Source organism: Apteryx rowi, unplaced genomic scaffold (assembly GCF_003343035.1).
Source record: "Apteryx rowi isolate R43461 unplaced genomic scaffold, aptRow1 scaffold_164, whole genome shotgun sequence".
NCBI classification, from domain to species: Eukaryota; Metazoa; Chordata; class Aves; order Apterygiformes; family Apterygidae; genus Apteryx; species Apteryx rowi.
Window position 1 is genome coordinate 1,043,112 of NW_020447908.1, and position 24,288 is coordinate 1,067,399.

General features: G+C 36.0%; 1 protein-coding gene across 11 annotated transcripts in view; it reads left to right on the plus strand.

Annotated features, from left to right (window-relative positions):
* The window catches only part of ZNF438 (zinc finger protein 438), a 64,542-nt gene that overhangs the window by 276 nt on the left and 39,978 nt on the right, over window positions 1-24,288 (plus strand). For 5 of the 11 annotated variants that reach the window (XM_026060042.1, XM_026060050.1, XM_026060051.1 and 2 more), the window contains exons 2-3: window positions 2,102-2,183; window positions 2,692-2,745. The gene's annotated coding sequence lies outside the window, so the exon portion shown is untranslated. Of the gene's footprint in view, window positions 1-58; window positions 226-264; window positions 665-689; window positions 709-1,379; window positions 1,403-2,101; window positions 2,184-2,691; window positions 2,746-20,008; window positions 20,028-24,288 lie in introns of those variants that run through there. The other 6 variants (XM_026060044.1, XM_026060047.1, XM_026060048.1 and 3 more) reach the window with 6 other exon arrangements.

Sequence of the window (24,288 nt, forward strand, 5' to 3'; positions counted from 1 at the left end):
GCGGCTCCCGGGCTCGCCGTGCCGGGGCAGCCCCGGTTACGAAGCGGGGCGGGCTCGGGCGCGCCTTCCCTGCCTGACAGCCGGGGTCCCGGGGCGCGGGGCCCCCGGGGCGCTGGGAAACCCCGGCCGCAGGCTGCCGAGCTGTTCCCGGGCGATAACGCCGTCTAACCTCAGTGGTGACACGGCTGTGCGAAACCTTGGCTTTTACCTCAGGGGTTGGCTACGGTGTGTAAAAACAGAAGAAACACAGGCGCGTTTCTAGTAWAAGCGGAACCGTGTTTGCAGTATAAGCAGGTGTAACGTAATAAAGACGTACAAATGCCCCTATACGTTAATGGTTTCTGCAAATCACAAAAGTTAGTACTTCTACAGCTCATTTTTATGCTTTTCAAATAGACGTGGCTGCAGAGCCTCACGTAGAGGGTAAGGCAGCAGCGGATGCCCCTGTGCTGGGTGATGCTGAGGCGTTCGCCTCGCGCGGGGCCCTGTCCGCGTGCCGAGCCCGGTACGATGCTCCCGACTGCCCGGCCTGCGTGGGGCTTTGCGACCCTCGCCACCGCTGCCGCTGTGCTGCTTCTGTGAAAGCACCGATGCCGGGCGCAGCCCCTTGGGCTGCGGAGGCTCTCGGGTCCCTTGCACCCTTTCCTCGGTTCTGTGGCAGCAGGTGCTGTCGTTCAGAAGTGACTGAAATCGGGGGTTGTCGTGTTTGTACGTAGCTGTGGTGTCGAGGCCTGGCAGCTTATGAATTCAGTAGAACTAGGGATATAGTTGTTTCATCAATACCAACATGAAGAAGTTATAAGTGCTCTAATGTGGCTGGCATTGGGGAAAATGAAGAGCTAAGTGTTTAAAAGCAGTGTAAAAGACAGTTTAGGAAGGATTGTAGTGCGATGTCTTTGGTGTGGGGCATTTGAAAGAGGGTGTGTGGAGGAACTGGCCCCTTTTATTTCTTTTTTTGGTCCAGGAGTCATGCTTTCCTGAAAGACTTCCCTAATTCTGACTTAAAATTTGTGTGTTACAACTAATCTTGCCAGCCTCTTGCTCTTCAAGTCATTTTGCATTTTGCTCAGTTTCATTCTTCGTGTTGACTATTTCACACCGAAGCTGATGATAGRTGCAGCGTATGTAGAGGTCTCTGTCAACAGCCTAGCCCTTAAATGCTGGCTTAATTTAGAAATTAGTCTTGAATTTGCTTATATTGATTGTATTGAACTTGTAATATGGCATTAATAGTGACATTTTTATAATTATATAATTGTAATAATTACACTTATATACATATATAATATAATAATATAATTATAAATAATTGTTTTGTGTAATTATTGTATAGTTATTCCATAACAAAAAAAAGGAAAGAGAAGGATGAAATGAGGTAAATGCACAGCTCCCTTGTATCACAGTAAGTTTTATATGCAGTTTTGTATGTTTTTAATAGGCCTTTTCAGCAACCAAAATACTGAGCTTCCTTCTTTTTTAACGTAGTCATAGGTAGTTACTTTTAGTACTAGTTTTGTGTGAAGTTTGACTTTTTTTTTTTCCTGTTCCCCCAATTTTTTTTTTATGCAAAGCAAAATATAAGTCTCGGGGATGGGTGTATAACTTTTTCTCCTTTGGTAGATAAAAGAATCAGATTTTCTTCAAACTTAAAGTTGGTTAAAAATTCTGAAGAATTGGGAAAAGGAAGGAAGAAGACTTTTATGGTTGTGGTACAGGTTTAAAATATTTTTGGTAATGATCTGGTATAATATTCTGAGTGTTAGTTTAGTATAATTATTAAAAGATTTTTCTTGGGTAATGATAACTGGAAGATCAGAAGAAATTGGAATGGTGTATGGTATGATTCAAATGTTTTTTTACTTTTCAACAAGGTGTTAGAATAATAGATTTTTAGATAACTAATTAAAAAGTTATGTAATTAAACTATTTGTTCAAAGAATTCATGAAGGAAATGTTGGTTTTCTATGACTCCTTTATATCTTATTTTTGAGAATATTGGAACTAGTAATGACAGTGACAGCAAGTTATGATATATTTCTCACTTTCTTATATGAAACTTTAGATACATGTAGTGATTTTCATATATATTTTTAATGCACAGGTTCAGTGTTTATGCTGAGTTAAATCAACTGAATGTTCTTCATCTGTGACTTGGGCTGTTTTGAGGATTTTTATGTGCTGAGGTAATATGTCATTTATGAAAGTAGTTTAATGTTTTAAATGTTTATATAAAAATGGTGATAGTTTTATATTTTTATTTGCATCTAATGAGATGCATGTTGTCAGGCCATGAGGATGGTGAAGAAATGGTGAAAATACCATGTTCATCTGGAAGGTATTTTAGCTAAAAACGTTACTGCAATTACAATTTTAGAAACTTACAGAATTTTAAAAATAAGTAATCAAATCAGGAATGTGTTAACTTCATCAGTTATTTTAGAAATATTGATTCAAATATGTATGACTGTAATTTCTAATCTAATGTACTGTTAGTGTATGGTAAGCCTCAGAGGAAATGCCATTGTGTTTGATCGGTTGAGAACAAATGGATTTTATTAGGATTATCATTAGGGTATTTACTGCTTTCTAAAATTTGTACTTCTGTGTTTCTCATTTAATATAATTTTTGTCCTTTCCTAAATATATTTCCTGAGATATTGAGACTTTTGTTTTTTGTTTTCCTTAAAACAGGAATTAAGATGGATGAAAGGTTTTATTGGCCGTAGCAGCAACAAGATGTGTAAGGTAGGTGCGTTGAAAGAATACAGTTAATATCCTTGCAGAATATTCTAATTTTTGCTTCTATATCTCTCTGAACACRAAGAAATAGTATATGGTGAGATGAAATTTGATAGATAGGGCTCTCTTTCAGAAATTTCATAACAAGCATCTCTTTCCAATAGTAGATCTAGGTAGCTTACCTCCTTCTGATTGTGGTAAACTGCCCCATGTTTATCAAAGGTTAACTGAGTACAAGCAGACAGCCTTAGGTACCTGATGCATTTCAATTTTGCATTCTTTGAATGGAAAATTTTGAATGTTTCCTTTCCCTAAGGTTTGTATACATTTTCTTTTGTAAAAGTGGATGGAGAAAATATCACAAATTGTCTGAGTCTTGTTTTCAGTATTCTGTTTAAATGGGATCAAAGAATAAAAAGACTCATTCTCCATGTATTTTATCTATTTTCCTTCTAAAATAGGCAGTTTTTGTTTCTATGTTTGATTTGTTTTTTTAACATTTCTTGCTTTAATGTCACTGAGGGTGTACTCCAGTGGGAGTGTTCTCCAGTGAAATTGTCTGTGTTCAGAATTTCCATAAAAGTTATTAGTGATTCAGCAGCAGTAAAAGATTATTTTTGATGCTTATCCTCATCTGAAGTCAAGTTAAGATTTTGTCCTTGTTTGCTTAAGGTTAATGCTCCAATTTTATCACTGTAATTGACTAATAGAGAACCATAAAATGTTTTTTGTAAAAAGTTTTTTTAATAAAATTTTCAGTATGAATGTATGTTTGTACAAGACTAACATTGGCAAATAACAGAACAGTTATGCTTGGATAATATTTGTTAACTTTCTCATGAAGTGTATTTGCATGTTGTTGTTACCAAAGTTGAAAGAAATGCAAGCTTTGCATGGTGTAAATGTTAAAAATATGTATGTTGTGTGTCTTTAATGCTCATTTGAATTTTGAAAATAAAAAGTTGTAATCACTCTTGCTTCCCTACTTTATCTTACTGGTGTAACAAACAGGCTCTTACTGTCAATTTAAAAGGTCATTTGTGGAATTATGTCTTCTTTGTTGTCACCCTTCTGTATTACTATCAATCTTGTCACGCTTCTTGAAAACATACAGAATAGCTGGGTGTAAACCATCCTAYGCTTCATGTGATGTTTGCTAATTGTGTCTTTGACTTATTATAGTACAATATTTGTGGGTACTGGTTTGTCCTTAATAATCTGATTAAACTGAGTGTAAGTAGTATTCAAGCTTTTTTTTCTTTTTAACTGATTTCATGGATATTTATAGCATAATTAAACATTGTAGGAAAATATTATCACAGTTTGTGAAGCAATACATCTTAATTCTTACTAATAATAACAAAAGTGTAATCAGAACACCATAAACTTAACTGTGGTACAGTTATACTGTGCTGTTATTAAACAAGGGTACAAAACTGTGCAAGTTAAGGAGAGACTATTTTTGGTTTGTCTCCTGTCTTTTTACCAAATTAGGAAAGAACTATTTCATCACCTAAACTTTACARTAGTCTTTTTACCTTTGGTTCTTTCTGACAACTTTTTGAGGGGTGTAGAGTACTGGAAGTCTTGCCTGAAAGGAGGCTAGCCGGTGTCTTGCAACTAAAACGGGTTTAGTATTGAGCAGTTAGTGTACTTTTAACTATAGCACAAATGGAAAGAATATGATATGTGGCTTGATGCATCTTTCAGAGCCGTAATGCATTGTGGTCACTTCATTTGTGGTTGTGCTTGTTTAAAAAACTAAAGCTCTGCTTTGCTTTATTTTTTTCAGAATGATTAATTGTTTTCTCATGGGATCATATAAAGAATAAAACTATGCTGTATTGAGGAATGAATATATTTTTTAAAAGAAGTGACTTTCACTTTCAGTGCATATTAATTTCTRTATAAGTCTTCTGTATTTTCATTCTCTAGCTAAAGAACTTGATTGTTCTTCAGGAAAGCTAAAAACAAGATTGTTGGTTTAGGAAAAAATTATCTTGCTTAATGCCAAGAGGGTGTCATGTGCTGAGATAAAGTTCAAAGCTGGAGTATCCCTGTCCTGCTGAAATGCCTCTGTCACAAGTCTCTGGAAAGAATGGGAGTATTCTTGTGTCCTACTTGGGTATTTGCCAAGAGCAGCAGGTGCAAATAAGATAGGAAAGCAGATCAAAAAGTATGTTTGCTTCAAGTAGGTGTAAGAGTTAGGGGGAAAAGAAACTGCATGTGGCAGGCATACAGGACATATCACTGAAATCAATTTGGAATATTACGTGGCTTCTAAATTCAGGCTTCATGGAGAATTTCTGCTGTTTGGCTGATGTTTGAGTAAGGAAATGTTTCTGTGACGGACCTGCCAGTCAATCTGTCAAGTTGTAAAGTCGGATGTATCAGTAACTGAAAGCTGGAATGTCTGTAAGAACTGTTTAGTGGTTGTACTCTTCCCCCCCCCCCAACCCCCACAGAAAAGCAGAAACCAAAACTAACAACCCTTATTGAGGACGAGTGTGTGAGTGTGACCTCTCACTTGGTTCATTATTCATCCACTGTAAGAGACAATTGTAAGGGACTCTTTCTTCTGTTACAAGGACCTTTCCCTAGGAAGAATTTCCCTCTTGAAAACTGTGTACGGTTACTCCAGTGTGATTAAGTACAGCTTACTCCAGTGTGATTTCTGTCATACCCATGCATCTTTGCCATTTCACTTTTCCTGTATGTATGTTTATAGTTCTTCTGGATGAACCATGAGAACAAAGATGTTCCTGTTATTGCTTTGTGTGGTTTTGAGCATGCCTCTGTCTTCTGCGTATATGTGATTTTAAATAATAAAGGATATAAAACTGAATTTGGGGGTTTTTTTGGCCTTCCTTGACTGGTTAGTTTCCTCAAGTGAGGTTACAGCCTGCCAGTATTTTGCAAGCACCTGTAATCTCAGATTTGTTTTAGCTAGCCGTTTCAATGAAGTAGCACTACATGTAGCAAGACATGAGCTTCTGACAGGCCTTTGTCTTTCTCAGCTCAATCAAAACAGGTGGTGAAGAAATAAAGTAGATTCCATGTATTTAGGAAGCATGGCAGTAAAGTTTAAATGTCGGCATTCTGTCCAACATCATTCTCTATTAATGGTATACTTCTACCTTTAAGGGACAGCATATGAACCCCAAAATACTGTTAGAGAATCAAAAAGGATCAGTCTATAAAAGCTGTATAGCTCTTCTGTGTGTATAAGCATGCTCTGCATATGATGAATCAAGCACTTTATCAGTTATTAGGCTACTAGAAAAATATCCCAAACTAATATTATGGCTGTTCAATGGGTTTTATCATTGTTGTCGTCAGCAAATTTTGAGGCTTTACTGAAGAAGGAAAACAAATTGTTACAGGATTTAGGCAGAAAGCACTGTTCCATACTTCAGAACTGAAACTGAGACCACCCAAATGCCTTCAGCTGTTTTTTGTTATTTTCAAAAGCGGCTTGTTCTTTTTAGCAAAGTGTTTATGAATGGAGAGTTGGGTGAATCACTCTATTACGTTCTTCCCAGAATCACAATATCAAATAAATGTTACAATACTCTTTCTGATCGTCAGAGGAGAAAGTCTTAGACCTTTGATTCTCTTATTTTTAGCTTTCAGATAAAAATAGCCATAGGCAGTTAGGACTGAATATCTTTAGAGGAACCTTTTTCTTGGAAACTTTTAGCTAGTTTGAGCTGGATATTTACCCCTTTAGGGTCAATAGGGTGTCTATCATATTTTAGGATATTTTAGTAATTAATTAAAGGGTGTTATATGTTTACCATAGGTCTTGTAAAGTAAATGGGATGTAGAATGCTTTTCTATATTTACATGTGTTATGTTTTGTATTAAAATGTTAATTTTTGCCAGGGCAGGTCAACTGTATTACATCACATACCTGTTCCTGTGCAGAAGCATACCTCATTCCTCATTGAAGGCCTAATGGTGAAAAGTCCACTTATCTGCAGTTTAGGGTAGTCACCTTTGTTTATTCTGTCTTTGTCTTCTCCTGTAAACCAAGGGGTTTCTTCCTAGGAAGATGTCCTAATTGGCATGTGACAGAGTTGAAGACTGTACTGAGTGAGATGTAAGCAAGGAATTACACTGAGGGAGAGGAAAGCAAAGACTGCTTGGCCTGAAATGATAAGAGYCTTCAAACATTCATGATGGCATATAATCAAAACAGAGGACTGTTAGGAATCTTGTTTTTGAGAGCTCTGCTAATTTCTGAGATCTATAAGAGTTTATACTTGGAATCAGAGTAAACAAATGTTGGGTTAAATAAAAAGTATGATGGAGAATAGCATAGGAAGTAAAATACTATGGTAAAAATCACTATCTTGCTGTTGTATAGTATGTCATCAGAGTGTATGTGGTGCTTGGTACCTCATGTAAAAAGGGTGTAGAGTGAGAGGAGATTTGGAGAAAAGGCTAAAAGAGTGATCTATGGAGGTGGAAAATTGATAAAGAGAAATTACAAAAGTTAGATTGTTTACCTTTTGAAAAGAAATAAATATGATGAAATGTAGCACAGGTATACAGAATAATTGAATGGTTTGGAAAAAGTAATTCAAGAGCTTTTTTTCTGTTAGTTCATGAGGGGGATAATAATTCCAGTTCAATAAGGGGATATTCTGTGAAATTAGAGCGGCAAATTTGAAACTTGAAAAAAGATATATCTTTAAATATGTTGATAAAACAGTCCTGCAATATAGAGTTTTTTTAAGAAAATTAAAATCAAAATTGGATAATTTGGAATACAGGTCCATTATATGAACTCAGGTTACTTTTTTTCTAAAAGGGTATAAACCTTCAGCTTTTGGGTCATTTGTGAGTTGTTTTTTTTTTTTTTTGTCCATCATTCTTCTGCTAGAACTTACCAAAAAAATGTGACAATTTGTACTGAAAGTGGGAGTAGAGGAATTCATTTTTTTCCTAGCTTGTTTATAGGACAATTCAGGGAAAGATTATAGCATCTCACTAATTCCTTTGCTTCCTAGCTAGGAAGTAGTTAGGGTTCTTAGGGTACATCTAGGTGAAGTATTGACTGGGTACTATGGCTAGTTCTGCATGGAAGTGTCCACTGATGTACTTTTTCTTGTAAATGGGGAGTTCAGAGAAAAAGTTTTGAGCAATATCATTGGAGTCCTCATCAACTTGGGTAGAAATTATGTTCGGCAGTTGTTTTTATGACTTTTGCCACTAGTCAGGCAGATTTTTCTGGTCCCTGGGTTCACATATTAAGTCAGTGTTCCCAAGCAAATTTAATCCAAGTTAGTTCACAAGTTTGTTCTGTTTATGCCTGTACCTAGAGTGATGCAGTGCTTGGGGAGGGTGAGGTGAACTAACACTGGCCTTCTGTGTCATCCAGCCAACTTCCAACAAGTATGTAAAAAGTCATAAAAGAGAGCAGTGGGGGTATCTTAATTAAATGAGTATGCTTGTCACTCTGCCAGTCTTTTCTCTTGGCATGGTTCAAGTCCTAGTAACTACATTTGCTTTCAGTCTCTATAAAACTCAAATACAAATCTTCGTGATAAAAGCATCAAAATTGGTGTTCAGCAGGAAGAGTATACTTTGACCTACAAAATCAGCTTTTGCTTATTCCCACTGAAATGTCCTTTTAACTCTGTTTAGTATAGGCTGCAGTTTTTAGTTTTGGTATGTTTAGCAACAGACTGACTTAAATTTGTTGTATTTGGCTCTAGAGCAGCAGAGAGCAGATGTCAGGGAGGTGCTGTGACAGGAGTAAAAAGATTCAGGAAGCTTATGGGAATTTGGAGGGCGAGAGGGGAATCTTCTGTTTTTTTTCCCTGCAAGAAGCCATACTATAATGTTTAGAATTGCCATTCAGTGTGAACATGATGCTGCAAGGGTTGGTGCATTGACACAGCCATTCTTTCCCACAGCTCAAATGTTTGTGGGAACAGGATTTATTTGTAAAATAAAATATGCCTGTGCAATTTTGATCGATACCTTAATTCTGGAAAGCTTGACTGAAAGGTGGTTGCTTAGTGACCTGTGTGACATTTTCCTGGCTTAGAATAGTCAAGATTTATACCAAAACATTTTCTCTGTATGAATATGAAAAATGGAATTCCCCTTCAAGAGAGGAAAAACTTCAATGATTGAGGTGCTCTGTCAGGAATTATAGACCTAATGTAACGGTCAAATTTTAAATATTATTTATGGTTGGAACATTTAAACAATAAGCTTTGCTTTTCAGGGATTGTCAGTATTTCAAAAATAAGCATTTAAAAGCCACCACTATATATTACCCATCCTTGCGTAAGCAGATGGGTGCCAGATGTATGTGGATCCTGAAGAAGTTTGTTGCATTGGTTTATTTATGTTCAGTTTTGTAGTGAGCAGAATGCTTCAGATGTTAGCAGCTTTTTTTTAGGCTGGAAGTACTTTATCTTTGCCTTAATATGGGGGCCAGTTTTGAAGCGCTCTGTGTAACTTGCTAGTTAATTTAATTACTTGTTTATCTTCCTCACATTTTAATTTCTTTTTTATTCATCATCCACCAGCGCTTCAAGAATACCTATTGCCACAGTACAGTTTGTAGATTATAAAAGTACAAACATAATCAAATGTCTAATTTGGAGTAATTTTGATCACAAGTTGCTAAATTTGAGAGTTGTGCCAATTCTCCACTGTCTTACATGTATGATGATGTACTGATACTTTGTGAAGCCTGATGGATTTTTTTCTTCGGTAATGAAAAAGTGTTACTTGCACCAGAATCTGGGGAGAATACTAATAAGTCTTTTGATTTTTCCTTGAGATGATGCTCCTTTATCTTGTGTTAGTGTTTTAGAAAACCATGCTGCCTCCTGCTTTGGTTCTAATAGGTTTGGTGGTTGTAGCAGCTCTTATTGTTTCCTACAGTAGAGATAGGATCTGAAAAAGAGCAGATGTATCTTATTGTGCACTTAATCAAAACATAATGAAAAAGTCTTACTTTTTTTAAAGCAAATACTGTAGTGGGATGTGTTGTCAGAAGTGTCCTGTATGTAATGTACATGTTCTGTTCTCCTTAGGGCTTATAAGGCCTTGATTGGAGTACGCTGTTCAGATTTGGGAACAAATCTTCACATATTTTTTGCTGACAGGCAATGTAAATGGACAACGAAAAGAAAGTAGGACGGACTAGACTGCTTGTTAGCTGTAGCATTTTGAACTTCTTGTCTAAGTAGTTACTTTCAGTATCTTGAAAATGACAAGCCCTTAAATAACTGTGGTCAGATCTAACTCAAAGAAGATGGAGCAAAGCTGTTTTGATTCCCTAAATGTAAAGGAAGCCAGTTTTTATCAGTGGCTGCTGTGAGGTTTATTCAGACAGTGATAAGTCCAGTATGCTTTCAGTATTTTGCACTTCTAATCAGCTGAGGGCATCTTCTTCTGATACAAGTGAGATGCTAGAACTTTAATACAATTTGGTGTTTTATTAGCATCATTTGTTTTTCCTGAACTTAATTTTATCCAGATATTTTTCACCTGGGATTCAAACACCTTTCTTTACTGCAGTGTCTGAAAGACTTTGTGACTACATAAAGAACATTAGAAAAACAGATATATTAGGGGTTCTGTATTTAAAGAGTTTATTCTGGATCGTTTAATTGTAAGCATTTCCAAGGTTCCTTTTAGATTATAAGATTTCACTTTAAAAGAAGTGTGAAACTGTAGATTTCATTTAGGCTAGCTGAGGACCTGCAAAGATCATACCTGTTCTATTGTGCTGTACATGGTTGTTGTTATTGCTGCTGTTGTTGTTTTTTCTCCCTGAATTTCGTGTAGGTGTTAAACCTACACTGACGTACTACTGTACTGCGAAGACAGMCGTCTATTGCAGGGGGATCTAGTTGCTATATTGGCAGTCAGCTGAACAGAGACTAGGTACAATTTTTGACCTAGGTCGATAGGATGCTGTCCCGAGACCATAGCTGTGGTGTGATGCTGTGAATCATACTCCGAAAGTATTATTCTGCACCTAAAGTGACCTGTTTCCCCCGCCCCCAAACAGTGTTAAACCTCTCAGGTATCTCTAGTTGTGTGTTCTGACATTTCTACCGAGCTGTGAGCGATTCGGTTTCTAATTGAATCCTAGGCAGAGTACCTGACTGTTGAAAAGCAATTCAGTATCCTTGCACTGTAGAAACGCAGACATGGGAAAACTTAGATAATACTGCTGGACTTTGTAATTTGATGCGAATAAACTCATTTCTCATGGAAGATGGAGGACATTAGCAAAGACATAAATAAAAAATTGCCCAGTGATCAGTTGGAAGTTATGTTTGGGATTGCTCATCAAATAAACAAGGTAGCGTATTTTTGCTGTGGACAATAATGTAAAACATTCTTTTCACATTTTGCCTTCTGCAGAATGTAGGAAAAGAAAGAAGGAATGTCCAACATCTCCTTTAATTGTTGTGGTTCAGGTAAATCAGAGGTAAAGTTTACAATTCTTTAGTTTTTATAGGTAGTTAATTTGCCTTTGAAAACCATTATTCTGATTACTTTGGATATAGTTCTTTGTGACTGAGAGACTATATTATTATTTATGGAACAAGTGAATTCCAGACAGCTGAGGATATATATATATATTTTAATAGTCCGAGATTTTACAAGGAAAGTGAAATTCTTGCACTTTTTAAGCCATCATTTTTTTAGTCTTACTTTTGCAAGGTATTTAGGTACAAGTGGTAAGATTTATTTGGGGGCTTTTTGTATACTGTTAATTATTTAGAGAAATTGTCATATCCTTTATATATTGATACAATACCATAATAACCCATTACATTTGGTACAAGTTACAGATGGATAATTTTTGCTCTAACTTGGCTGTATTCTGGGAGACTAAACTTTTTGGAGTCTGAACTTTTCGGAGACCTTTTGAACAGTTGGCAATTTTAGGGTAAAAATACCTTAAATTTACAGGAAGATGACCAGTTCTTCCTCTAATAATGTGAAGTCTGGGTGGTCATGCACAGTTCTGAGGCCGAGCTTTGGACCTTGCAAATACTGGGTAAGACTTACAGAAATGTTAAGGCTTGAAGTGGCCCGTTGGTGGCTGTGTGATCTTGCTTCAGTGAAGCAGAAAAGCATGTTTCATTTAAAAAAATCAATCAATCCTGAAGCAGTAGTCTTCTCATGTCTTTCACTCTTTAGCATTCTTATGTCTTTGATAGGCTGATGGTTGGTAAAATCTGAATATAACAAATTGTTTGTTTCTTGGGTTTTTTTTTTTGAAGTTAGTAGGATAGAGAAAGGCAAATAATTTACACTATAAATGTATTTTACATCTGATTTGTGTTTAGCAGCAGAAGTATGCACGAGCAGCCCATATCTTGAAACAACAGACTATGCCAAGAACAGTAGCCTTTGGTGGAAACATAAGCCTGATTTCAGGCACATTCTGTTTGTCATGTAACCTTTGTTTAGAGCTGTTATTAATGTGTAATTGATCTGATGGATTGTAACAGGCATTTTGGGAGTTTTTGCATATAAAAATCTTCAAACATTTGGTCTGAAATACTGAAGGTCATTGGTAAATGATTTTTTTTTTTGATTTTGAGTACAAAAAAGCATATTTTCATGTTTGAGATTAAGTAGAGTAAAATCTTTGTTTTTAATTGAAACCACATTTATAGAAATGCAAATATCTTTGAGACATTTAGTTGATCAAGTTTTAAAAAGTGAAAAATTCCTGTGGATTAAGCCTACTGCCATCTAAGTTGATGCTGATTCTGTTGACTACAGAACTGGTTTGTTCTGCATATATTTCTTCCTGTTTCAGTTCAGAAAAAAAAAGTGGAGGGAAAGAAAAGGATCCTTTCTTGTGTACTGGATTGTACATGTGTACTCTTGGAACCACCCTGCCTTATCAGGGGAATAGAATGGGCTAAGTATCCCAAGTCTTTTTAACTCAGATTTCAGTGATGGGAAAAATAATCATCTTGGGCAGTATAAGCTTTTTTTTGTCTAACTGGAGTTACATTTTTGAAAGCGTGTGCTGTTCATTATTGAAGACAGTTTAGTTGAATTGTCAATTTATACTGTTTAAACTTTAAATGCTAGAAAGACCCATTTAAAATCTAAATTGCTCATTAAGTAGTCAAAGCTTAATAATTAAAATTTAATAGATAAACTTCAAAAATTTGCATAGGTTAGTACTGATTGGCGCAGAATAACCATTCTTGGAGGATATTTACAAATAATAGTTTCAGATTTTCTTTAGCAACTGTTCTCTCTGATACCCATCTGTGAATGGTATCGTTATCTGAGGGAAGTAATTGCTTTTATTCAGTCTTCGGTTGTATTTAGAAAGCTGCTTTATATTGTGACAGAGAAAGTGTTTAGAGTACATATTTCTCTTGCATAATGGAACAGACTGGGTAGAGTCATTGACATGCAGGTGTTGACTGTCCTTAGGTGCCCAAAAAGCAAATAATACTTTAAATTTGTATGGAAGTCTCTAGTCATATTTAGAAACTTAATAACTTTCAAAGTTAGTATCTTTGGAATTCACTTTTGCATTATAAACWGGATTCATGGGTCCAGAGTATGATATTCCTTTACTTTCAGGTTTTTAAAGTTAGTTACGTTTCTATCTGGAAATAAAGTAAAATGAATGCCAGTAACCTCTTCATTAAAAAACACTGGTAAATTACTAGTTTTCAGGTATAAATTCTAGAGTCCCTACAAAAAGCAGATGTAGTCAGGAGGAAAATTTTGTTGATTTGCAAAAAAAACCCCCAAAAAACCTTTTATTAATGGTGCACGCTATTGTGAGCTGCACTGCTGCCTTGGAGTCCAACCAATGAACCAAATTATCTAGTGAGCGCTCAGCTCCTGGTGTGTTGCCTACACTAGGGAAGGCAAGGCAACATTTCCCCGTGCTGTTGCCATCCGTTCATTTGCATKCTAAGAGTCCAAGTAGCCAGCTCATGGCTTCCAACAGGCTTTCAAACTGGGCAGTTAACCCTGCTAAACCGCTGAAAAGCTGCAGTTTTATCCACATTGAGGCTATCATAATTCTACTGAAAAAGCGATAGCAATATTGCTAGAAGTATTTTTGCATTATAAGTACAAGTCCTTTGAAGACAGAATGTCTTGTAACAATACAGAAGTATTTTTCTGACTGATCTAGATGAGTGTCGTGTGCTGTGGATAGATTTGCACTAAGTTCATAGCCGTTGCAGATTTACTGTAGTTGAAGGGTTTATCTATCATTGTACTTTTTTGGGATATTATCTTGTATGAACATTGTACTGCTGAATAATTAATCTACTTGGGAGCAGACCAATTTGGAAAAGTGACTTTAATCTCAGAAGAACGTGTGTTCACTGGGAAAGTTATTTTGGTCTGTTTTTGCCAAATAACCAACCCTTAAAAGTGGGATTAAGTTTTAGTGTAGGAGAAAACGGAACTTTCCCCTGCTAACCTTTTTCTCCAAAATGAGGTCAGGGCACTTGTCTCTTTTCAGCCTCTGTCTCAGTAAAATAATAGAAAATATAATTGTTTCATATTTCAGTTGTGTTTTCTAAAGAATGGCTGCTGGTTATTTGTGCAGGCCCTAGTGTCAGCAATAACTTTTTGGTCCTCTTGATTGTTACCTCTTTTCTGCATCATATCTGCCCGTTTGCATGCCCATACTTTGGAATTGCCTCATGTGCTTCTGTTTTATTTTATTTTTTGCTTTTTTTAAGTTTTTAATTTAGTGATTCTACTAAGCAGGCAGCTGAATAGACTTCAGTCATGCAGGAGTTTGCATGCAGAGTTAGTGATGACAAAGACAGGCATGAGGGCAAGGAGAAGGAAACAAAATGGGAATCAAATAGAACAGATGGGAGAAGGAAGATTTGGTAGTAAAGGAAAGCAGAGGGGAAAACCTGAGTGACAAGATGGAAAAAAAAGAAGCTGAAGTGCTGGTACTTAAATGCTATAGGTGATGCACTGCAAACACTTGGAATGTATGATGCTGTTCTGATTTGTAATTTTAAGGACAATTGAAGAATGTTCTTAAATAAGAGAAATAATCTCTTGAAGTATTTAATCAGAAAAGTATTCTATCTCTTTTTTGGGTAAATCAGGTATACGCTAATGCCCTTTGTAGGGGAGCATATTGTTTTTGTTTAATATGACAATGAGAATATATTCATCAGTTTTTAATCAACAAATTCATAAAAAGTGTAGTGCGTGGTTGCTTTACTGCTTATCTTTTGTCTGATCAAAAGGGTCAAAAACAGGTTATTTGCTAATATTTTGCAGCGTTACCTATCAATTGGTATAAAGTCATGCARTTTTCTACAGTGGAGAGCTTAAAAAAGTCTCATGCTTAATTAAAATGGTTCTTAGGTCTGTGTGAAGAGCAGAAGAGCAGGTATGTATGATCTCTTGTTCGCTTTCCAAAATGGCATTTGAAGGCTTTGTAACTGGATTCAGCCACAGTCAGATTACTCAAATTCCCTTGTGTCTCTAGGGAATAGAAATCTCTTCAGTATCAAATACATAGAATAGCTTGAATCCATACTTTTGAGCATTGGGATTTATTTCAGAATTTGGGAGACTGATTTTTATGGAATAGATAACTAAGAGTTAGCATTTTTGCTTGGATAATGTACTATTTATTTTGGAAGGAGGTTTTCTCTGATTAAATAAGAACAAGATGTTTGACCACCTTCTAGGGAGGAGACTGTTTGGTCAGCATAAAATGAAGAAAAAAAAAAGATCTAAAGAGACTACTGGCTGTTCTTACGTGGTGTTTGAAATGTTTTCATGTTTCTTCTGGGCTTTAATTTTACAGCACATACATGGTAACAAGAAAGACCAAGGATTCTATTCTGTTCTTGGAAGTATAGTTTTATCACATCATCGTGAATTTATAGGCTAGTAATATATAGTGTTTTTTCCATTCCTGCATTTTGCAATTGGTTTGTACAGCCTCATAGTTTGGCAGCAGAGAGCTCAGTTTTTCATGATTTTTTTGGCATGAAAGGGTTACTGTTCACATTTCCTGTGTAATTCCTTCTGATCTTGCTGGGCTGTAATTACTTTCTTGATGTTAAACATTCCCAGGCTCCTATAACCTTCTAGCCTGCTTGCACTGGCCAAGTTTGTCCCAGGTGATCATGTGGGCGAACCTCCTGTTTTTAAGGATAAAAATCTCTCCTTCCTGTATAAGATAGGCTACATACTCATTCCTTTGCTGTGCAATCCCAAGAGAAATCCTTTTAAAAGATAATAATAAGGTAACACATCAGTCTTTTAAAGTCAGAGTTAACAGCCAAATAGTTGACAAATCAGCTGTGTGGGTTTAGAATTTGCTGAATCCTGCTTGAAAGACTTCTATTTCACATAAAAGATGATCTTCTCTTAATACATTTGGAAAATAGTTTATGCTATAAAAAAGGCAGATTTTGACTGTAGCGTTTCACTTTTGACCATATAATTGGCAAATCATTCTAAGCTTTCTGGAGTGTAAAACTACTTAGTTGAACTTGCAGGACTTTTTTTTTTCTTTTGAAATCTTTGCATATCCTACAGAAAAGGAGAGGATATTACTGAATTCTGCCTTTTCCGTGTAATTCAATTAACTTATATTTCTTCAGATTTTTAATTTGTGGTATATAAACAGTAAAGACAAGGTATTATTTTCTTTTTAGTAGAAGTGACTGCATACTGCTGAAAAATGTTGTATTCGGAGGTGTGGGAACTGTTCTGTTGTGTAAAGGCACGGAAAGTTTCTGCCTGCTTTCAGCTACTCTTCAACTTTAATGTGAAGGAACCAGCTGTAAGAAAGCAAGTCAAGTTCACTTTCCCTGACCTTTATGCAGTTTTCTCATAGCTCCAAGAAAGATGTAAGATCGTAAAGCAGGGATTTTTTTAGGATGTGAGCAGTTATAATGTGGTGCTATATTGGCATTGATTTTTGTTACTAACAATGTCAGAGACAGTAGCTGGAGGTTCTGTGCACCATTGATTCAATAAGTACCTCAAGTTTTGATACTTCATTCATGAGCAATGTCATTAGCTTATTATCCTGTCAAAGATGAAACTTTTTTCCTAACACTAGTCTTATTACACCATGCATTTAATTGGTTGCTGTGCGAATAATTGTTTTGTTTAGATACAGTTTTGTGCTTGGAACTCAGATGCTCAAAAGACTTCCCAATTGTTGCATGGTTGACTCTGAGACACACATGGCCTAATTTTCTGCCGTGTAACTGCAGTGTGTAACTGCATTTGAGCTTAGTGGGGTTATACGTGGAAGAAAACACTAGGAAGGTAATAAATTCTAGCAGATCAGCCCTTTTCTTACTTTGGTATGCATGAGAATCAAACTATGTGCTTTACTATATAAATAGAAAGTTGATCAATTGGTGTTCATGTTGTTAACTGTACRGCTATACTGGTGAAGGGTCAGAAGAATATATTTTAATGGAAATATGTCGTCTTACTTTTTGCCAAGAATTCTTCTTCAATTTGATGGCTTAGTTGTAGTTGGAATACAGTCAGTATGCTGCCCAGTCCTTGATTACATTCTATGTCATATAATTACAGGGAATGTGCCTGTCAAATATGCATATTTTTATTGTTAAACCCTGAGGGTCTTAACAGCATACTATTCAAACACACAACAAACAGATCCTGGGATGAAGTATTTATGCAGTATTCATGCGAACAAAAACATGAAGCACCAAATGAGTGCAAGTGAACAGACAAAAGAAGGTATTGCTGAAGTTGTGAAATTAAATTGTGCTTTTATCATTTATCATTGCCTTTATGTGATCTTCAGTTACCTGAGTTTTTTTAGGAAATGTCGTATGAAGAGGACTTACCTAACATATCCATTTGTGTGTGTTAAATACATTGTCAAGGATTCCAGTCTTCCTGGGCAGCAAAGCAGCAGGGGTTAGAGGTTTTGGTTGAAGCTTTTTTCAAAACAGCTTTTTTTTGACTTTGTTATGAAAATGCTGGTGATCTCAAAGTTGGTTGAAAGTGAGTACAGCTGTACTGTTTGCCTGTTTGCCCTCTAATAGTAAGTTAGATTTCTTTTTTCCTGTTTAATTTCATTCCTACTCAGATGAAGACAGTGAGGAATTACACATTGTATTGTAATTAAAGGTAACCTGTTTTGAATTTACTTTTAATTTATGAGCATCTAATTTTCAGAATGTAACAGACTTGACTCTCTATTATAAATTTCACCTTTGCAACGAAAAATTCCCTCAGTGGTGATGAATTTTCTTCTGATGAAAAGTATGTGGTATAAGAGTGCAAATTACCTCCTGCTTTTTGTATAGAAGGTATGTTAAAGGATAGAGGCTGGTGCTGTTGATCTGGTGTGCTCCTCTGTGTGTGTGTATGTGTGTGTGTGTGTTGATTTTTTGGTGGTTTAATTTAAAATAACCCCTTTGATTTAGACATCTCTAATGTGCTGGAGGCAAAGTGATCCTAGTAGCCATGATGCAGGGAAGAATTGGGCCTAGTCAATGTATTTAATTCAGAGAAACAATCTTTGGTTGAAAACAATTAACAAGCTACTGTAAAATTAGGGAATAATTTGAATTCAGTGTTTTTTTTAAGCTTTCAGACAATGGAGTGAACAGTATTTTATATTCAGAGTTTTACAAGTTCTCTCCTTGAGGAGACATGTAAATTGCTGTTATGACAAAATGCATAAATATGCCTAGGATTTGATAGTAATTAATTAATTTTACTTATCTAAGGCAAGATTAAGTGCCTCAGTTTGAAACAGGCTATAAAAAGTAACATGTAAACAAATTTAACATGCATCAGGTATAATAGCACATTTCATAGAACCGCAGAAATTTTGTTTTTAGATGAAGTGGTTTCTCACTTTCAAAGTTCATAAACTGAAGTCTAGTCACATCAAAGAGTGCCTCTTGACTAGATTTTCAAGAGCAATTTTTATGTCACCAGCTGTTTTGAGAGACTTAATATTTTATTATATATAGATCAATTACTGTTAAAATGTTGATTATTACTCTGATAGAATAGTTCCTTGCCACTGGAGCTCAAAAAAAAAGTGAACTTTTTCAGTTTTCTCAGATTTGCCCTAGTTCAAGGATGCCATATACTGACTCTGGTGGGAGAATCACAGAACATATGCTCTTTGTGACTGAATAAAATTGGAACACAATCATCTTTCAGGATCTCTTCTCTAGATCTTGAATTTGGTGGACTACTTATATGGGAGTTCCACAATATTGACTTCAAAATAGATTTGCGTGGCACTTGGCAGCCTTTTTGCAGTATACTTTTCATTTTTGGTTCTTTATATTTACACAAACACAAACACACGTGTGTGTGTAAATGTGTGTACGTGTATATATATATATATATAAAATTTAACACTGGTATTTTTGTATGAATTGGCTATGATCTTCACTCTTAGATTAAGTATAAACATAAGATCTTTAAAGTACAGCAGTCCTTTTTTAAAAAGACTGTGTGTACCTTACTGTGTTTTAATTCCATCTGTCTGCTTCCCATGTATATTTAATAGTGTTTACTGACTTGATGCATGTATTTTTGCTATTATTTATTCTTTATTGTTAAGTACATATTTTAATTACTAGAGTTCTAAATTGATGCTTTAAGAAGAAATAGAGATAAACCATGGAGCAGAGTTCCTGGTGAGGAAGGGGGAGGAGGTGAGGATTCTGTGGTAGCACCATAAGAAGTTTAGAAATCAGAAATATCAAAATTAATTTGAATCATCATTTATTTTGAGAGGTTTATTATATAACACTCAGACTCATTTGTTAGAGAGGAAAACTGGTAAGTTGAAAAAGGATATGCCAATAGTAATGTGCTCTTTGGGGTACATATTATAGAATCAGAAAAATGAGGTCATTTGGTCCAACCCCCAACTCAGAGCAGGGGCATGTTCATAGTTAGGTGAGGTTGCCCCAGGCCTTGATCAGTTGAGTTTTGAAGATCTCCAAGGATGGACATTCCACAGCCTCTGGGCAAACTGTTCCAGTGTTTGACCGTGTTCGCTGTGAGTCTTTTTTTTGTTGATATCAAATTTCCCATATTGCAACTTGTCTGCTGCCTTTTGTCTTTGTGCTGTGTACCTTGAAGGACAGTTTGCCCCGTCTTCTTTACACCCTCCTATTTTAGGTAGCTGAAGACAGCAGTGAGATTCCCCTCTTGCCTTTCTCTTCTTAAGTCTGTCAGTGGGGAGCCCAAACCTGAATGCAGTACTTCAGATGCAGTCCCACAAGTGCAGAATATAGGTGAGTAATTGCTTCCCCCAGCTTGCTGTTGTTACACTCTTGTTAATGCAGCGCTATACAGTTAGTCTTCATTACCACAGGGCCCACTGCTCTTCCATTTGTTCAACAGGACCCCCAGTAATTTTCTGTAGAACTGCTACTTAACCATTTAGCCTCCAGCCTGTATTGCGATTTGGGATTTTTCCAATCCAGGTGCAAGACTTTACATTTGCTTTGACTGAACTTAATGAGGTTCCTGATAGCTCATTTCTCCAGCTTGTTAAGGTCCCTCTGAATGGCAGAGTAACCACCATTTCACCCAGTTTGGTATCATCTGAGAACTTGCTGAAGGTGCATTCTGTCCTATCACCCAGGTCATTAATGATGTTAAACAGAATTGTCCTTTACATTGACACCTGAGGAACACCAATTTTAACTGGCTACCAGTTAGACTTTATACTGCTGTTCACTGGTCAGTTGCTGGTCAGTTTTTCCTGTGCCTTATAGTGCTCCTATTCAAACCATCTCTCTTTGTTTTGGCTACAATGATAGTATGGAAGACCATGTTGAAAGTCTTGCTAAATTCTGGGTAAATGATACCTATCACTCTCCCTTCATCCATACAGCCAGTTATAGGAAGCAGTCAGGTTGGTCAGGCATGATTTGCCCTTGATAAATCTATGTTGGCTGTTCAATAACCTTCTTGTTCTACATATGCCTAAATGCAGCTTTCAGTAAAACTTGCACTGATTACCCCAGCCTTTTCTGTGTCCTTTGTCACTGGATCCCCTGTGCCACTGAGCAGCAGGCGTACATTTTTCCTTAGTTCCCCTTTTGCTTCCAGTGTATCTGTGGAAGCTTTTCTTGTTGCCTTTCACATCCTTGCTAGTTTCAATGCCAAGTGATCTTTGGTTTTGCTAATTCTGTCTCCACATCTCCAGGCCATGTTTTTGTATTCCTCCTGTTAACTTCTTCTGCCTCTGCCTTTTGTATACTTTGTTATGTCTTGGAGCTCAGGAGTTCCCTGTTTATCTGTGTTGGCCGCCTTCTACACCTGCTGCATGTCAGAATGATGGACTGTTCTTTGAAGGTGTCCTTGAAGATCAACCAGTTCTCCAGGACTCCCTTACATTTCAGTGTAGTCCTCTCAAAGGGTCCTGTCAACCAGATCTCAGAACAAGCTGAAATCTCTCCTGAAGTCCAGGGATGTAATTCTTCTGTTAGTCTTGCTCACTTCTCTCAGGATCTTAAACTTCACCATCTCACTACAGTCAAGGCTGCCATTGACTTTCACACCCCTAACCAGTTGTTTCCTTAGCTTCTCCCTGACGCCTGCCATTTGGTACAACAACTTTTAAGAAAAATGCCMTACCTGAGGAGAGGGAAGATGAAGGGGGAAATCACTGTTTGAACATACCTGTTGAGCCTGGGTTTCTAAAGACAAGACTGATACAGTTATTTTAATAAACTAGTCTTCCCATAGGAATTTGATACCAATTCTCAAGAGTCATTGTCCTGTAATGTCCATGTAGATGGTAATACCTCCAAATATGCAATTTACATTCTTTTGATTTTTACCTAGCAATCTCTGCTTCTTCCGTGTCTGTTTATGCTCTGCATCTCATAAGTTCAAGACTTTTCTGTGATACATTCTTTTAATTGGATATTTAACTCACTTAGGAAGACCATGTGAAATCATCACCATATTCTCCTTCTGAAAACATAAAAGCCTTATAAAATATTGTCAATGTACAGTGGGACAGAATGTCAAAAAATTAGGCACTGTAGCTAAAGGTTATTGGTCTCTTCCCCCTTTTGTTTTTGATAGGAAATAAGGTTTTATGACCAAAATTTTATTAGAATTAAATACTTACTCTCCTGCCTTCTGTTGTTGTTGCCTGAAAATGAAAATGTTTATTTTAAAAGCCCAAAATGCTTAGCTTAAAAATATGAAAATGTTCCTGAAATGTTAATGAAAAACAATTTCTTCATTTGTCAAAAATGCGTGTGAGGAAGAAAAGAGAAACAGAACAGTTTGTCAGACTGTAGGTTGCTTCTTGGGACAAAAACTTTCTCCTGTTACACTGCTCACTCAGACTTGTTTTCAGCACTGCTGGAGGGGACGACAAAAAAAACACACAAAAAACCCCCCAAAATCATGTATCCTGGGTAAAACTGTCATCCTTTGTTTAAAAACTGAAATGGGCCTGATGATCTGTTGCTTGATACTAGGTGATGCTTAGTTGACACAAGTTACTGTGCATTAAAGAGTTGATACAGTAAATAGTTATTTTAAACTAGATGAGAATCTCTGCCTCTAATTATGTCAGTTGGTGGACTGCGGTCTGCACAAAGTCTTTTGGTTTCTGAGTTATACCCATTGAGGACAAAATAATTTGTTGTTTATCTGGAAATAATTGAAACTGGTGCATGTGTTCATATTTGTTACTAAATTTCAGATGGCATTGCTTTGTTCTGGAATGGGGAACAAAAGGATTTGGATACTGGTGTGATAATTTTACCTTTTTTCTTTTCCTTGTATGTAACAGTTACTTTTTTTTTTTCTGAGCAGTTCATATGTTTTTGGAAGCACTTCTTTTCAAAGTTCACAAACCTTGCTTTCAGCTTATACAGCTTCACTGGATTTAACTACATAAAAATGTTGAAGCTGGGCTTGGAGGTAGTGTTTTTTGAAGGAAAAAATAAAACTGTAAACATCCTTGCTCTCTGCAATTATTTATTCACATTTACAGTAGTGTCACTAGCAAGATCCCAGGTAGCTGTTATTTCCGACCATTAATGGAGAGCATGCAAGTTCAGTGATGGAAATAGCTTCTTTGCAGCTCTTATTGACTAGTTAAAACATTTTCTGTCCTCTGCAGATAAATATAGGAATAAAAGATGCCTGATAGGCTTAGCTAATGTTAAATTATACTGCCAGACTTGCTAAATTTAGAGAATGTTATTTAGTACATGAAAAAAGGTGGATTAAGTATAGTGATGGGCATGCTGGCATTTTTTCTGTGCCCAAGGAAAAGGAATCATCCTGACATTTTTAACATTTGAAATGGAATACCTTCAGAATTTTTTGAAGTTCTGTCGGTATTTTAGGGCTTTTTAATTGTATGGTTTAGATTCACAGTCATCAAAACAAAGAACTTTAAAAGATATTTTACCGTTTGACAGGAGTTAGGAAATAGGAATAAACTGCTTCTTTATTGTACATGTGTTTCTACTGTTTAAAAGGCGTTCTATTTTTGCCATTTGGTATGATACCCAAAGTACTTCTATCTGYTTAATGTGATCTGTTAAATGTATATCTGTTTGTTACTTTGGTTTTGGCTTCTTTTAGCAATCCTATTTAAAAGTTTGCATTTCAGAAACTCAGTTAAAGTTGATTATTCCATCTGTATAAAATAAATTTAGTTTCTACTCTGTAGATTTTTATCTTCTTTAAATGCAGTAGGTGTTATAGTTACTGCAGGGGAGTTTTGCAAATATTTACAAATTATGTATTTATGCATCTCAAAATATTGAAAAAATTGAGTGGTTTTACCTACTCACCTGTAAAAATATTTGTCATTAATGGAAATATATATATTTAGATTAATCAAAGGACTGGGGAATTAAATAGAACTGTTATTGTCCTTGGAACTGAATTAACTTTAAAAAAAGAACATGCAGACTTGTAGCRTGGTCATTGACATTTGCTTGCTATGGATCATGAGGCCTGCATACAGTAAGTGAATTCAGAGAGGTCAGAAATATCTGTAGAAGAAAAAGGGGAAATGTCTTTAGCAGTTGTCACCATTGTGTTTTTTGGAGCACTGAAAGGGAGTTAAAAGTAGTTGGGTTGGCTGACTGAATGTTTGATGCAGAAAAAAAGTACAGATTGTTGGCTTGCTCCAGTGTACATGTAAAAATGTAAAGTTTACAACATATATCTTAAGTTATTTTGCTATTAGTGAAAGGTGAATGAACTTTATAGAGAGAAAAAAGTGAATGTGGTAGAAATAGTATGCAGGGTTTTCCTGCTTTGCTGGAAGGGAAACATTGATTATTTTTCTTCCAGAAATAATTTTCTTCCAGAAAGTAATGTACTTTAAATTTTAAAACTCTTATCTAAATCTTAACTGGATATCACGTTCTTTGCCTAGGCTTGTATACTAATGGTATTTAGTGCTARATTTTCGAGATAAGACCAAATGATAAAATAAAAAAAAAATCATAGCTTCAAAATGAAAATGGTAATGGATCAAAATAATTTCAATGTTAAAACATT